Here is a 16,270-nt window from a genome sequence, read left to right on the forward strand (position 1 = left end):
CGTGGAGGACTGTTTGTAAACCAAGCACTTCAGCACTTTAGATGGCAATAACTTGGCATGAGTACACACGTATTATCCTGGAAGACGTGTCAAAGTCCAAATGTCAGAGAGCACGCAGCTCAGAAGTACTTGAGAAGGGCTGTTTCAGCAATCCTTTGGTTGTTATCAGGAAGGTAAGAGATCAGTAAAACCTACCCGAACTGCCTATCCAGCAACCACTCCTTCCTGCCATGAGGAAAAGAGCGTCTAAGTCCTGAGAATGCCATTCTCTCTTGGGAGGAGGGGTCAGAACACGGAAGCTTACAATCTGCTCCAAAGACTTAGTCTTTGGTCACATCTCAGTTATCAAAAGTAATTTCCACTTTTCTCATTTGCAAAATTAGTAATACACTTTCTGTCAAACTATCTTGACATTTTAAATAAAATTTAAATGTGTATTTTAAATATTTTTACTAATGACTATGGCAATTAATTAATTTTCCAGGGCTAACTTTATGAAAAGTCCCAGTAACTACATTTAGGCCCACCCTACATTCAGACAGCAAACTGTGAATAAGCAACATCAATACGGAATGAACCTATAAATCAGAGGAGGAATTACATTCTTATTGAGTTGATCCCCCCGGTTTTATTCCCAAAGTTCAATATAAGATTTTTCACATAAAAAAAACAAGTACCTAATTTTTTTTTTTTGTTTGTTTTTAATCCTCACCCTAGGATATTTTTTTCCATTGCTTTTCAGAGAGAGGGTGTAATGGAGGGAGGGAGGAAGAGTGTCAGAGAGAGGAATATCAAGGTGAGAGAGACACATCAGTTGGTTGCCTCCCACATACACCCAGACTGAATGTGGAGAGCAAACCCACGATGCAGCTACATGCCCTTGACTGGAAATCAAACCCTTGACCCTTCAGTGTGAGGGACAGTGCTCTAACCACTTTGCACTCCGGCCAGGACAACAAGTACCTACATTTTATGAAACATTTATAATTCTATGCCACAGCAACCATTATGAAAACCTGGGATGTGTCTATAAATATGCATTAAATGAACTATTTTATGATCGATTTATGATTTGGGGGTTGTATTAACAGTCTGTCTCCCCAGAATCAACTGGCTAAGTGCATGGTCATCAGCAGCAGCTATTTTCTTGACAGATGACACCGACTGTTACCGTGAATGTTTTTTGTACAGATGGGGCCTAAAAGATCAAAGCAATTTTTAACAACGCAGAGTACTTCTGCAATGCTGATGTGAAATATCCCAAAGACAACTGCCATAGAGAAGGAGAACAGTTTAGCAATGTTTTCTCCAACAGAGTATTTTAAGATGGTATTTTAGAATTTTACAACACAAATTTAATTTGGTTGGGTGGTTGGGGCAGTGGGGAGAAGGAGAGAGAGGGAAAGAGGAACCATTCCCTCTATTAAATTGTGTGTGTGTGTGTGTGTGTGTGTGTGTGTGTGTTTTAAATTTGCTACAGCTCTAGTTAGGGGTTATGTACATGGGCCTCAGAGATAAGACTAGTTGGCTCAAATCCCGATTCCATTTCTTATGAAACATCTGCTTAGCAGCCTCTCTGGAAATGTACCATCTTAAGATGTAAGACTGAATTTATTGGGGAAAAGACAATGGGTGCCACATTGTCTTAATATCTCACCATTTTTGTGTTGTAATTTTTCACATGAAAGAAGGTACATATGTATATACACTACCTTCAGGGATCATTGTAATTTTCATTCTTTGAGTACTAAATTACTTTCATCACCCAACTATTATATTAGGGATTTTTTTCCATTTAAAAAATGTGCTCTTTATCCATTATTTCATAGATATAATTATATGCTGGCTGCATCATCATAATTGCTAGTTTACATAGAAGTTTCTAAAAATTAAAAATCACTGGGCAAGTCAGGCAAATCTGACTCGTTTTCCATTTGTCATAAGGATGCAATTCTTACATTTCATTTCTAAACCTAACATAATAAAAGCATACAATTTCTCTGCATTGGATTATTCATATGGTACGCTTTCAGATGAGAAACAGAATTTCCTATCATAGCTCATTTGGAGATCATAAATGTTTTTGCCTGGGGTTTTGCAGACTGGGCTCTGTGTGTCGGTACCAGGTTCTTATTCAAAGACCAGGACATTTGAGAATCTGGGTAAAATAAAGTTAGATATGTTGCTTTACCACGGGACCTTCCAGGGTCTTTAATATGCTATATCATGATTGCTCTGCAAAGGAGCAGAGAATATGTAGTGCTTCCCAAAACCTGTTGGCTATGGAGACTTGGCTTTTTAGATATTCATCATGATTAGTGTTCTGAACAACTGCCTTCCGTATTTCTTTCCAACAACTTTTAGTTTCTTTAAGTGCCATATATTTCATACACACACCTCCCCCAAACTCCAGAGCGCCCTGCTCAGGAGACCTGAGTGAGCTGAGACACATTTCGGTTAAATAAACCTACCGTTGGGGGCCAAGTTCTGATTTCAAACATGTATCCTTAACACATGTAAACAGCATATACTAAAACACAGAACATAGCCAACTGCCTGGACCATGTAATTTTACTATGTAAGCAGGGGAACTTCAGAACCTTTTTCTTAGCTCTGGAACACTGGATACATTGGGGAAGGAACTATAATACCTAGTTAAAAAAGATTACTTACGGAAGGACATGGTGATACACAAATACTCGGTGGCTGTCACATTTTTATTTGACTCCACAATCCCGGGACATTTCAATAAAGACTAGGAGTTGGCAACGTGGCCGATGGGCTGTGCTCCCTGGGATGATGCAACGACAAGACTGTGACTCTCCTCCCAGAGAGGAGAGAAGGGGCACCATGGCCTCCTGTCAGGTTACGTGGGTGAAGAAGGAACAGTTTGCTCCTTTACTGGGGAAGCATGGAGGGAGATATTTGCTGCTGTGCTAATTCAGACAACAAAGAGACAGGATCAATAATTCATTCTCTCTCTCTTTCTCCCTCCCTCCCTCCCTTCGTTCCTCCCTCCATCCCTCGCTCAGAAATCTGCCATTTGGGCAGTGCTTGTCAGGGAAAGCTTGTTTCTGCTCTAGCACATCAGCTGAGGTGGCTTGACTGAGGGCAAAAGGACCATTTCCAAGACGATGCAATCAATTGGTTGGTATTGGCTGTCAGTTGGGAGCTCAGATGGAGTCAAAGGCTAGGAACCTGGGTTTCTCCCTGCACGGATCTCTCCATGTGGCTGGGGCTTCCTCGTGGCATGATACTTGGATTCCAGAGGCAATATATAGCTAGGCATAAGCTATACTGCCTTTTATGACCCAGCCACAAAAGTCTCATAGTTGCCCATCTTTTTTTTTTTTTTTTTTAATTTTGTTAATCCTAATCTAAGGATATTTTCCTATCGAATTAACACTCTTTTGGAAGAGGGCAGGAGCCCTGAACAAATGGCGAGAGGCCCGAGGTGGTAGTGGCTGTAGTTCTCACCAGTGGAGAACGTGGAAACCAGCCCATATCCAAACCCCGCGTCCTAGGCACTTGGGTGGATGGGCTATGGCGCATGTTGGAGACTTCTAAGGAAGGCATACAGTTGGATCTGTCGTTTCCTCACCCAGAAATGTCATTTTCATTCCCGATGGGATAGAATCCCATTCAAAGACCCTGGTCTTAGAGGCTGTTCCCAAGTCCCCACACCCAGTGATAACTAACCACACCTCCTCTGGCTTCCGGGCACTTTGCTCGTTCTTCTGTGGTGCCACACATCATGTGTCAAGAGCTGACCTGTGCCCCCCAAATTCTTATGTTGATCAAAGTCCTACCTCCCAAGCACCTCAGAATGTGACTATTTGGAGAAAGGGTCGTAGAGAATGATGGTGAAATGAGGCCATTAGGTGTGAGCCCTCATCCCATATGACTGGTGTCCTTGTGAGGAGAGATTTAGGACAAAGACACATCCAGGGGGAGGACCATGTGGGACACAGGGAGAAGACGGCCACCTACAATCCAAGGGAGGAGGCCTCAGAAGACGCTGATGACACCTTGATCTTGGATTTCTAGCTCCCAGAATCATGAGAAAATACTTGTGTTGAGTGAGCCACCCAGCCTGTGGTACTTGGTTACGTAGCAAACTAATATGATTCTGTGACTTTACAACATGCTCTTTAAACATGCTCTTCTTCTACCTGGTATGCCTTTCTCCATTTGCCTACAGAATTGCCAACCATCTCCCCAAACACATCCTTGGTGTCACATTCTCTTGAAAGCCACCCCTGAGCTCTCCAGCCCGAGAGAATGATGCCCCCTCAGTTCTCTGTGCACGGAACAGACGTCTATTACAATTCCGCAAAGCGTGCCACAGCCCCGCGCCAGTAAATTCCCCGGGGACCGGGCCTGAGCCTTGGTTATTCTGCACCCACAGCACCCATCCTAATGCCTATCACAACGCAGCACGCATCAACGTGGAGCTTCTGCTTGCTACCCCCTCAGGGCCAGAGGTGTTCAGACATAGAAATGCTCATATTGTAAAGAAGTGTATTTAGACCCCAGTGGGGTCTATGTCGGCACTTTATAACAAATACAGTATTTCTGGAGCACGTCTATATTCACCTTGGGTTTTGCTACCAAATGAATTTGTGCCAAACTTACAAAAAACTCAGGGGATGGTGATATCTTTACGCAGTACAAACAGTCCTGCAATCACACTTGCTTTGAAAATGCAAATTTGTTCCAGTGTGATTGATCTATCTTATCCCTGAGAAACACTAGGTAAATGCAGAATACTGCACCCAGCTGAACTGAGGTGTGCAGGAATACACATTCACACACACACACCCCCCTTCCAATATTTGCCCATTACCCCAGATAATACCTCACACATGTGGTATTACAGCTTTCTATCCAATTATGGATAACCCTCCTCCCCACCTCACAATAACTCACAGCTGCTGCCCTCCAAACAGGCCACAAGCAAACTTCAGGTCTTTTGCAAGGTAAAGTGCTAGACTTATTGCAGTATTTATGAGTTTCATTACCATTTACGTAAATGTAAATAAATGTAAAACATATATATATTTTTAAATAATATATATTTTATTGATTTTTTTTTTACAGAGAGGAAGGGATAGGAATAGAGAGTTAGAAACATCGATCAGCTGCCTCCTGTACACCCCCTGCTGAGGATGTACCCACAACCAAGGTACATGTCCTTGACCAGAATTGAAACTGGGACCCTTCAGTCCACAGGCAGATGCTCTATCCACTGAGCCAAACCGGTTAGGGCCTGCTGTATTTTTAAAGTTAGGTTGCTATCCTTTTAAAATGTCACAGATAGCCGAGACCGGTTTGGCTCAATGGATAGAGCATCGGCTTGGGGACTGAAGGGTCCCGGGTTCGATTCCGGTCAAGGGCATGTACCTTGGTTGCGGGCATATCCCCAGTAGGGGGTGTGCAAGAGGCAGCTGATCGATGACTCTCTCTCACCTCTATCTCTCTCCCTTCCTCTCTGTACAAAATCAATAAAATATATATTTTTAAAAATAAAAAAATAAAATGTCACAGATATATTAAAAAATGTTTTTATTTATTTTAGAGAGAAAGGAAGAAAAAGAGAAACAATGATGTGAGAGAGAAACATTGATTGGTTGTCTCCTGTACACACCCCAACTCGGGATTGAACCTGTAACCTGGATATGTGCCCTGATCGGGAATCGAACTAGTGGCCTTTCGATGCATGGAACAATGCTCAACTAACTGAGCCGCACAGGTCAGGGCAGTCCCTGAGAAATGTTTTTGTTGTTGTGCTACTACCCCATTAGCTATTGGTTTCATCTTGCAGTTTTCCATAACATGCTGATGTTTAGCAATGCAAATGCTATGTTACAGCAGAACTGACTGTGCATTTCTAAACAGAACCTACTGGAATGTGTTTATACTTACCTCGGTCTACACGAGGACCTGCCAATTAAAATTACTTGCCGGTTTCTCAGGCCGCCTATTTCTTGAAACCACATCAACTTTTAATTTTTCTAGTTTTTCCCACTGGTCTGTCTCAGAACCCCTTTTATATGTTTCTCAGCAATTCAAAAGAAATAGTATTTAGAAACAGCAACAGAGGCAGATCTGATTGTTAATGTCAGTGTTTGGCCACATTGCTCCCACATGCTAGATGTGTGGGTGTTGATTCTATTCGCTGCCAATTTCTGCCGCTTGAGTTTCAGAGCCTCTCCCATTTCTAGCCCGTGATTCCTGGAACCACTGGCTGGGAATCAATGCCAACTCTGAGTGGAAAATAATGGCTGGGGAGCTGCCTGCTACCTTGACCTGCATAGTTCCGTAGTGTGGTAGCCAACTGCCTCAACAGAGAGTACCTCCGCACGAGGGCTGAACACACTAGATTCATTTCATCTCAACACATTGAACTCCCAGCACCTGTAGGTTTGGTGTGGGCCCGGCTGACAGCACTGATAGATAAAACAAAAGTTTTAGGGACATCGAGGCTATACTGATCAGGGTTTAATCAGAGAAGCAGAACTAGTAGGAGATGTGTATGCGTGTGTAAGATATAGTAGGAAATTCATTGCAAGGAGTTGGTTAAGCAAGGTGGGGGCTGGCCAAGCAAGTCTGGTGAGGCATCAGAAAGGACAGGTGGAATTCATAGACACGGGTTGAAGCTGCTGCTCACAAGTGCAATTTCTTCTTTTAGGGAAGCCTCAGCTCTGTTTTTAAAGCCTTTAAATCTACTGAATCAGCCCCACCTAGGTTACCTTGAAAAAATCTCCCCTACTTAAGCCAACTAATATGGACTTTAATTACATCTACAAAATGCCTCCCAAGCAACAGCTCAAGTAAACAATATCTGTGTTTGATTTAAAACACTGGGAGCCCTGGCTGGGTGGCTCAGTTGGTTGGAGCATTGCCCCATGCATTGATGTTCCCCCCCCCCCCTGATCAATAAACACATCTTCAGATGAGGATTAAAAAACAAACAAAACTGGGGGCTACAGCCTAGCCAAACTGACCCATCATAATGACCATCCCACTCCATCCTTTGTCCACCTCGCACCCATACATATCTCCTTAAACCATACTTAATTTCAACAACAACAAAAAAAAATCAACAACAAAATAATGTAACTTCCACTGATGATACAAATATCCCACGTACATCTGAAAACACACTAACATGTTTCCCAGATGAGGATGCAAAGTCCCTGGGTGACTGATGGTTACGCTTCTCCTGTAATGTATATACAGAGATTAATACATCTGCTGTAAGGTTAGAAGGAGGTAAGAGATGGAAGAAAAAAAATATTTGTGTTATATATATATATATATATATATATATATATATATATATATCTCACAAATATATATATATCTATATCACAAATATGTGTGTGTGTGTGTGTGTGTGTGTGTGTGTGTGTGTGTGTGTGTGTATGAACATATTCATAACAAAATAAAGAAGAAATACCCTTAGCTGTTATAGTCCCAGTTTCTGCAGCTGGTCATGTGGTCATAGCTGGTCCTAACTGCCATATTCTCCCTCTACCTATTCCACATTCCTTTTGCCTTCAGCAAAAAACCTCAGCTGGTTGTGATTCTTTGCCTGGTGAGCCAAATGTGGATTCCTGAAGAACCTGGCCACTGGCAGCCCTGAACTGGGTTGTCACAGCTTTTGATTACCTCACAGAACGTGGGAGCACCAGAGATGCCCTGAGGGCTCTCCTGTTTTCCAGACACACTCTTCCTGACACCCACTGTGTGGGAGCAGCCCGACTCTCCCTGGGCAGGCAGGTCAATCCCTCTGGTGAGTACAGTCACCCTCCTTGCCTGTTGACTGAGAGGCATGAGTTGCTAAACGCGGCTTGCTGGCAGTCTCAACTGCCAGAGCAGTGGGATGAATCATTGTTGTGCCTCCTGGTGAAAAAAATTCCTCCCATTGGAACTAAGAATTCCAGATAAGCAGAGCCTAAAGTCAAGGAGATGGGAAGCAAATGTGTTCCCGGGGAGTCACTAAGGGTAATTAATAGTGAATGAAGCAACTCCCATTTCTAGCCCTTGATTCCCAGAAACATGCAGCCTGGTTATGAGAGAAACAGCACCATAGCTTGGATACTGACTTATACTGCATCCTAGAGGGCACAGTCCCAGCCCGACAAAATATTGCCATCTAGCCAGCACTGTAACTGAGTCTTCTACAGGCCATTCCACTGTTTTTTGAAGCCAGCTGCTGCAGGATGATGGCGAATGTGGTAAGCCCAGTGAATTCCATGAGCATGGCCTATCAAGCTCCTTGGGCAGACATGATGTCTGTGTGAAATACCTTTATAGTGGATAAGGCATCCCATAAGCCCATGGAAGACAGTTTTGGCAGAAGCACGCACTCAGAAAAGGTAAATCCATATCCAGAGTAAGTATCTATTTTAGTAAGAACAAAGCCCTGCTCCTTTCACGCTGGAAGTGGTTCAATGTGATCAACCTGCATCAGGTAGGTAGCTGATCACCCCAGGGCGTGATGCTATATGGAGGACTCAGTTTTGGTCTCCGATGGCCTTGGAGAGTGGGTCAACGTTGCTGAGCTCATGAATAAATTCTATCCCTGCCACCAGAGCCGTTTTTCATAGGGCCATTGACAAGTGGCTGGGTAAAGAGACTGACAAGCAGCCACAGAATGGGTCCTCCAATGGACTTACTAAAATCCTCCTGAAGTGCTACTTTGTGGTGATCATTCACATGAGACACAAATATCTTTAAATCCTCTGTCCATTCAGAGAGGTCTATCCACACACCTCTTCCCCAGCCCCTCGGTCAACAGATTTTCTAATCATATTCCTTCCAAACCACTGGTCACTGCCTATGAATGGTTATAGATTTGTACCTCTGGCTAGTTCTCCTTATAAGCAAAATGAACAATCAGATGTACCGATTGATGCTCTGGCCACTGGGAGAATTTCCCATCACCACGGTCCTTCAGTGATATCCCAGAATGGGGTTAAAGCATTACAGCTTTCAAGTGGTGCCTGAATATTATGCAAAACCATCCATAAACCAGGCCTGAGCTTGCTCATCCTCAATCAACTAGTCACAGGGAACTCCCCACGAGGCCACAGGCGCAGACTGGGAGAGAGAAGATAGTACAGCAGGAGTGGGGACCATGGGTATTCATGGGTATTCATGCAACTTACTTGTGCTTTCAGGATCTGATCTCACATATATCACTTCTTCTTTTTTTTTTTTTTAATGTCATAAGTTTCACTTTAAAAACTTCAGTATACAATACAGAATGAAAATGCAGTAAACTGGTCATAGTTCAAATTAAAAAAACCCCACACACATATAGTTTCCTAGGGCTGCTGTTAAAAAACAAACAAACAAACAAACAAACAAAAAAACACAAACGGAGTGGCTTTAAACAACAGAAGTGTATTCTCTCACAGGTCTGGAGTCTAGAAGTCCAAAGTCAATGTGTCAGCAAGGCCACAGTCATTCTGAAGGCTGCAGGGAGAATCTCTCTGGCCTCTTGCAGTTTCTGGTGTTCACTGTACACCACTTCCTTTTGATAAGGGAGTGCTGCAAAGCACACCCAGCTTTATGGCTCGGTGGGTCAGATAACACCCAGTTCATGATGGGTAGCTCAGGTCACATGATAACTTGGTGGCCCATGGTTAAGCTGTCAGATTCTACGAATGTCCATTAGCAAGACAAAAGCTAGTTATCTGCAGGAGGATGGTAGTGTGTTGCTCCAAAACAGAAAGGGCCAGTGCTATGGTTAATGAGTGGGGACCTGCCAAAGACTTCCCAGAGCATCCCTCTCTGTCAGTGACACCTCAAGCACCACTGGATCTGCGGGATCACATGGCCCAAATGGCAGAGCAGTTTGCACAGCAGCCTGGACCTATGGCAGAACCTCCTCTTATTCTGGACACTATTTCTTAACAACGAGAAATGCTCTTCATCTCAACTGGTCATGTGAAGGTGGGGAAACACGTCTCTGAATCTTACAGATCTGTGTTTCTTTAGTCATCCCTGCCATTTTCTAGCTTCTTGGGACCTGTAAAATGGGGCGACTAAAGTTCATACTATCAAAAGTCCCTCCCCATTCTAAAGTTCTATGAGCTGTTTCTTTAAAAAGCTAAGGCAAATTTTCAATATACAGGGTGTCCCCCCCCCCAAAAAATGTATACATGCTTTGAATAATTATTAATTCCAATGGGTTAAATCTGAAAAGAAAGAAACATCAATTGAGCTATCAGTTACTAAGTGTGTATACATTTTTTTGTACACCCTGTATATTGGCTCATAAAACACATTACTTTTTCATAAATTATCTATTAATTATATCCATTATGCTTTCTCCGTTCGCTGTTTGGTCTTCAAATTATGCTGGTTTTGTAACGTTCATACTTATTTATCAAAAGTAAGGACCTTCAGGGATTGGGAGAGGCAGTAAAGTAGTCTGCAAGTCTGTAAAAGAGAGCCAAGTCATTTCATATCTTCATGTCAGGATCCAGGTCCCTATTCTTAGGAATGACAATGCCCTAGAGCTGAATTCCCAAGCCCCACCTCCTCACTGCCATCCTTGGGTCTGACTCCGTGATTTTTTGAGAAAGGTGACTAATGTGTGAGCCTCAAATCTGGGCAATACACATGGACCTGCCTTCAGACACACTTCTAGGATATCAGTGACATTAGCCACTCGAGGTTCCTCTTAAGTTCTGAGGGACAAAGTCACATGGCCTCAGACAGCCTCTGACTTATGGGCCAATGATACCAATGAAGACAGCTTCAGCTGCCCTAGCAGATTCATATTTGCTAGCCCTGCATTTGCCTGTCTGCTTTTCTTGGTGCCTTGTATATCCAGGAATGTACGCCCCACCTGGACTCTTATTCCACCTAATAGTCCTACAACTTCATATCCTGTCTATTAAACTCAGCCCATCTATGGCGAAGCAGTGTTTTTCTGTCCAGCACAGATCTGCGCTCCCTCTGCAAGAGCCCTGTTTTTATAGTGCTCAGCACAGAGCTGGGACTAGGACTGATGAACAAATATTTCCTGCAGTCCTACTGTGCGCAGAGCACCGAGCTAGCACTGGCATATCACAGGAATTATTGAGTTCCTGATGGAGGAAGAAGAATTAGTAAATTTAGTACAAAGTAGGTTACTAACTTGATTTTCAATTTCACAACGTTTTCAGGATTCTGGCCTCTTATGAGAAAAAGTGGAGTCTTGCTGGGTGAAAAAAAACCCTGATAGCAGCTGACAGGGATCTCTCTACCTGAAGGTCTAGGGCTTAGGGGTAGGGGTGAAGGTCATGATGGTGTATGTGTGTAGATGGGTGGAGGTGAGCTAGAGAGAAAGTATAAGGTCTTCCCTCAAGAGCATGTGAAGCCCAGGGCAGGTCTGGACTAAAGGCAATCCTAAGATCAGTGCTCTCCAAATACTGTGTGACAGTCCATTTAGTGTATCCTGCAATCAATTTAGTGGCTCAAACCAAGAGTCCCTGAACACAAAGTAGAAAAGAATAGAGTGGAATACAAAATCGAGCACTTTTTGTTTCATGACATTTTTGTTTCTAGCCACTCAGGGCTTTTAGTTTATATGTGTGTTTGTGTATACACAACTTTATACACACATATGTTCTAATATAAAACATTTCTTGCTCTACATCCAAGACAAAAATATTTGAGAAATGCCAATCAAGGAAAATTACCACATTTCCCAGTGAGTTGGGCATTTCGATGCAAGAGTCAACAACTGTTTATCAAACACAAGCCATTGCATATGTGGCAGTCGCTTTGGTTTAATGAAGATGAGAAAGCACTGCGTGCACAAACAAGCTGAGAGCTGCCAAAGCCATTAGCTGAGCTCCCAGGCCCTGCCAGAACCAGCGCCAACGTGCGTGCTGCTCAAGCCTCTATTTTGGCTTTGATCATTTGGCTTCTCGAGTATGGAAACGTCATCTTCAGAGAGCAACAAAATCTCCCACTTCCTAATTGAAGACGGAAGACAGCACCATTAAACTCAAGGCACGGTAGCTGATGAGCTTGGTGTTGGAGCATAACTTAAAAACTCGTCATGTGTGGCATAACCTTAAAAAAGGATGATGCTTTACCTTTTGTGTATGCTCTACCTTCATCAAAAGATGCCTTTGCTATAAAATTTCATGCAGGACATCAAATCTGCACGCACCAGATTCATTTCCCCTGAATCGTATAACTTGATATTTTTCAAGCGCCTTCCCTAGGACGATGTCAAAGACACGGGAGTGGTGGTGAAGTCAGTACTTGCTTCCTGCATCAGACTGGAGAAGCTATCTTAGCTGACCAAGGTCAGATGCTGAGTGTAGAAACCAGGTCTCTGAACTCATCTCCAGCCACCCAATGAGGCAGGTGTTCGATCCAAAGGCAGGCAGCTGAGGAACACTCTATTCCTCTCCCTCAGTGTCTCAGGGATTCCTTCCTTAGACCAGTAGCCAGTATTTATAAAGCCCTAAGGTATCAGGCAAAACACTGGAAAAGATCATTCTGGAACCGCTGAGTGGAAGTGCTGTACAGTGCTCCTTCACACATCGTGTGGAAAAATTTGGAACTTGTCATTAACCTCCAGAACTCACAGAGTGAAGACATGAGTAAATACAAGAAAACTTTAGACCTATTAATGATAGGTTCCCAATGCTTACAGAGGACACAGAGATATTTCATAATATTTTAGTTAATTCAATGAAGGTGATAGCAGAGGGGGCAAATACTACTTCCCCCCATAAATAATAATGCCAACACACTTTGTTAAACTTTGGGTGTGTGCTAGGCTTCAATACATGCAATAGCTCACCATCACTCTGTTAAGTTCTTTCCCACATTTTAGAGATAAGGAAATGTAGGCTCAGAGAGGTGAAATTTAGTGCCTCTAAATAATTCGTAGAGCTGATTGGACTTTAATAGTTAAAAATCCAAGCGTATGTTGTCTCTCCAAGCTTAGCGGAAGCTCCCAGGAGGGCAGCGTTCCTGTCCTCTGCTTCCCTGCACCCCTTCCCTGCAACTGACTCAGCTGTGGAGGGAGCAGAGACACTTGACAACTACGTACTTCCTGGCTGAGTTGTGGTCCTAGCTCATGGAAAGTGAGCAGATTGCCAAAAGTTTCAAAGACAGTCTGTTTTGTTAATCCTCGCCAGAGGGTATTTTTTCCATCGATAGTTAGAGAGAGCAGGTGGGACAGAGGGAAAGAGAGAGAAAGAGAAAGATCGATGTGAGAGAGACACAGGAAACCCTTCGGTGTGTAGGCCGTTGCTGACCACTACTGGTTCCCTCAAATGTGCACTTTTCCTAGGACAACACCGGTGCTGACTCAGGACAGGTTATTTCGAGAAATATCTTCTAATAACTTGAGCAGAGGAAGCTCTCGGAGCACAGGCTGTGGTTCCCAATGCCCCTGACTTTCCAGTGGGAAACAAGTCACGCTCCTGGTCTGTCTGCAAGAAGAGCCTGCATCAGGGCGATAAGCCGGGTATTCCCTGATGGGTCCCACAGCCCTGCCTGCCACTTGCAAGATTAATTCCACATCCTGACGCTGCCGTGGTTTTATTCATTTGCTTATTTATTTGGGGGCGCGCAGCACACAGACTCCTCCGCCTCGCAGAACCCACTCGCCCTGTACTGGCCTGGGTACGTACAAAGTGTCCCGTGCAAAACCCAACCGAGCCTCTGGGTGAGGGTCCCTCTCCAGCTTACTGTCGGAAAGGCTTCCAACTATGGGGGGGGGAGAGGGAAGGGGGGGAGATCCCTCGTGTAGCTCTGAAAGCCAAAATGAGCTTTTCTTTATTTAAAAAAATATATATTTTTATTGATTTCAGAGAGGAAGCGAGAGGGAGGTAGAAACATGAATGATGAGAGAGAGAATCATTGATTGGCTGCCTCCTGCACCCTCTTCCCACACTGGGGATTGAGCCCACCACCTGGGCATGTGCCCTGACAGGGAATCGAACTGTGACCTCCTGGGTCAGAGGTGGACGCTCAACCACTGATCCACGCCAGTCGGGCCAAATGGGCTTTCCTGTAGATTCCAGAGTTACTGCCAGCTGCCACTCAACAACTGCTAGGCCACACACTTGCCAAAGTAGCTCACAACCCAGGAAAGAAGGCCAGGTAAGGAAAGGCTCTCAACCATTGTGTGGGGCGGATCTAGCAGAGACTCAAAATCTTCAAGTCACTGATGACATCTGTGCCTCAACTCAGCTTAGGAGGTAGGAAGAGAGACTATAGTTTGCAAAAGGGTCTCACGCCACTGTGGGCCTTAGCTTACTTTTCACACAAGCCCCATGACCAATCACCAGAGTACGGCGTCATTACATGCAATCCCTTGCCAGAGTGACAATGTACCTTTTCTCTCATAGTCAACAAAGCTTATTAAAAGGCATGTTCATGGGAAGGGCTTAACTCCGAATGCATTCTACCATTTTTGAGAATTTAAGTACTTCACTAAATAATAACAGAGTACTCGGGGGATGCGTCTTTGTAGAAAATGGCCATAGAGGCAAGAAGCTGGAGGTCACCCTCTGATGTCATTATTAAGGGTAACAATGACTGCCTATTTCACACCCCTATCCTCCTCCCACACACACACACCCATTTCCCAGTTTCAGAGGATGAGGAGGCTTGGGCCCTTCTTCACGTTTCACGCACTTACCTTTTGCACTGACTGAAGCCTAACGCTTCCCAATCAAACAAGAGACTCTTCCATGGGTACCTGATCCCGGCCAAGGTCAATGCCAGATGGGAGGGTGCACGCATGGCCCACCTGATGAGTTTAGCAGGGCTTCTGGTATGTTACTGAAAGAACATCTACAGTGTGACTCAGGGTGAGTCCAGGCACGTTGGCTTGGCTCTTGATGTAGTTCTATTCCAGTAAGGAGAAAACGGCCAGTGGAGTCTTCAGCTCAGGATTCTGCCTCTGACAGTTGCTCTGAGAAGCGGTGTGTGCGACAGCATAACTGCCCTCCATGCCACCCTGCCTGCTCCCCTTCTGGCTCCATATGTTACCTATACCTCAACTCACTTCATTTACATTCAACTCCCACGTAAGAGACATAATCTTTCATTAAAAGATCAATAAAAAAAGGAAGGAAAGTGAGGGGGAAGAGATTAGATATGTAAGTTCCATTCAGCACTTTCTAACTTCAGAGGATAGGAAAACAGCTTATCAGAGAAGTGTTAGTTCCCCTCAGACAAATGAAGCTATGCTGATAACTGCGCTGCTGAGCCTGGGTGCTCAGGCAGGGGAGGGGCTGGCAATCTAAGCCCTATGGCCCCTGCAGACCCTGGCCAGGCCTCCGCTCCTGCCCATCCCCCTCTCCGTCACAATGTACGTAGGGCAAATGCCAGACACGGATTCCAGGAAAAACGGACTGAGTCAGAGTCATCACCTGAGGGACCTATCATAGCCAGTATGTTGCCTGAATCTTATTTACAAGAAGGGAGAAAAAGCAATCAGATGCATGCCAGGAAAATAAAATCTGTCCAGATGCCAAAGACTTCAGTGCAAACCATTTGCAATCTCAACCAAACATTGCAAGTTGATTTTTACTTCACTTCTGTGAAGGGCGATCGAAGAGCGAGGGTTAGAGAGACATCAGCAGCAGCAAGGTACCCTTCTGGCCCTGCCTCTGACTCCGGGAAACACTGGTCCCGGCCAAAGCCCTGACTCACCCTCTGCTGCCAGTCACAATAGGAGCTCCATTCGCCGCAGTTCCGCAAACCAGGCAGCACTCCATACGAGAAAAAGCTCTGCTCTAGCATTTCAGAAAGATTAAAGTCGGCACAGAAAATGGAAAATTACTATTGACCATCTTACGCTAAAGAGAGATGACCAAAACGCAATTTGAAAGCACCAAACGCTTTAGTCCAGAAAATCAGCAAACATTTCTGCATTTGTTTGTTTTGGGTTGCTTTATTTTTTTAATTTATTTCTTGTTGGTATGAAGTGAATATTATATAATAGGAATCAGACCCAGAGAGATTATTGGGAAAATCTAAGATTATTCTACATAGCCAATCAAGAGAAGTGATCGAACGGCTAGCAACTGCATCCCAAAGATAACTGGTAGAGTCCTTTAATTTACATTCATACTTCAATCTACTCAGCAATTATTTATTGCCTGCCCACTTATGAAAAAGGCTTGATAGGAAGCACTAGGATACCCCTAACAGAAGATAAGATGTAGTATGTCCCACAAGAAGGGGATGGTTGTTTCAAGGAGGAAATTACCATTTCAAGATAAGAAAG

General features: G+C 44.1%; 1 protein-coding gene across 4 annotated transcripts in view; it reads right to left on the bottom strand.

The window, feature by feature from the left end:
* CRACD (capping protein inhibiting regulator of actin dynamics) overlaps positions 1–16,270 on the bottom strand; it is a 154,086-nt gene that overhangs the window by 50,699 nt on the left and 87,117 nt on the right. The window contains exon 1 of one of the 4 annotated variants that reach the window (XM_045572382.1): positions 14,675–15,003. The exons of the other annotated variants lie outside the window; for them this stretch is intronic. The gene's annotated coding sequence lies outside the window, so the exon portion shown is untranslated. Of the gene's footprint in view, positions 1–14,674; positions 15,004–16,270 lie in introns of those variants that run through there. 4 annotated transcript variants of the gene reach the window in all.

This window comes from Pipistrellus kuhlii, unplaced genomic scaffold, assembly GCF_014108245.1.
Source record: "Pipistrellus kuhlii isolate mPipKuh1 unplaced genomic scaffold, mPipKuh1.p scaffold_m20_p_1, whole genome shotgun sequence".
NCBI lineage: Eukaryota > Metazoa > Chordata > Mammalia > Chiroptera > Vespertilionidae > Pipistrellus > Pipistrellus kuhlii.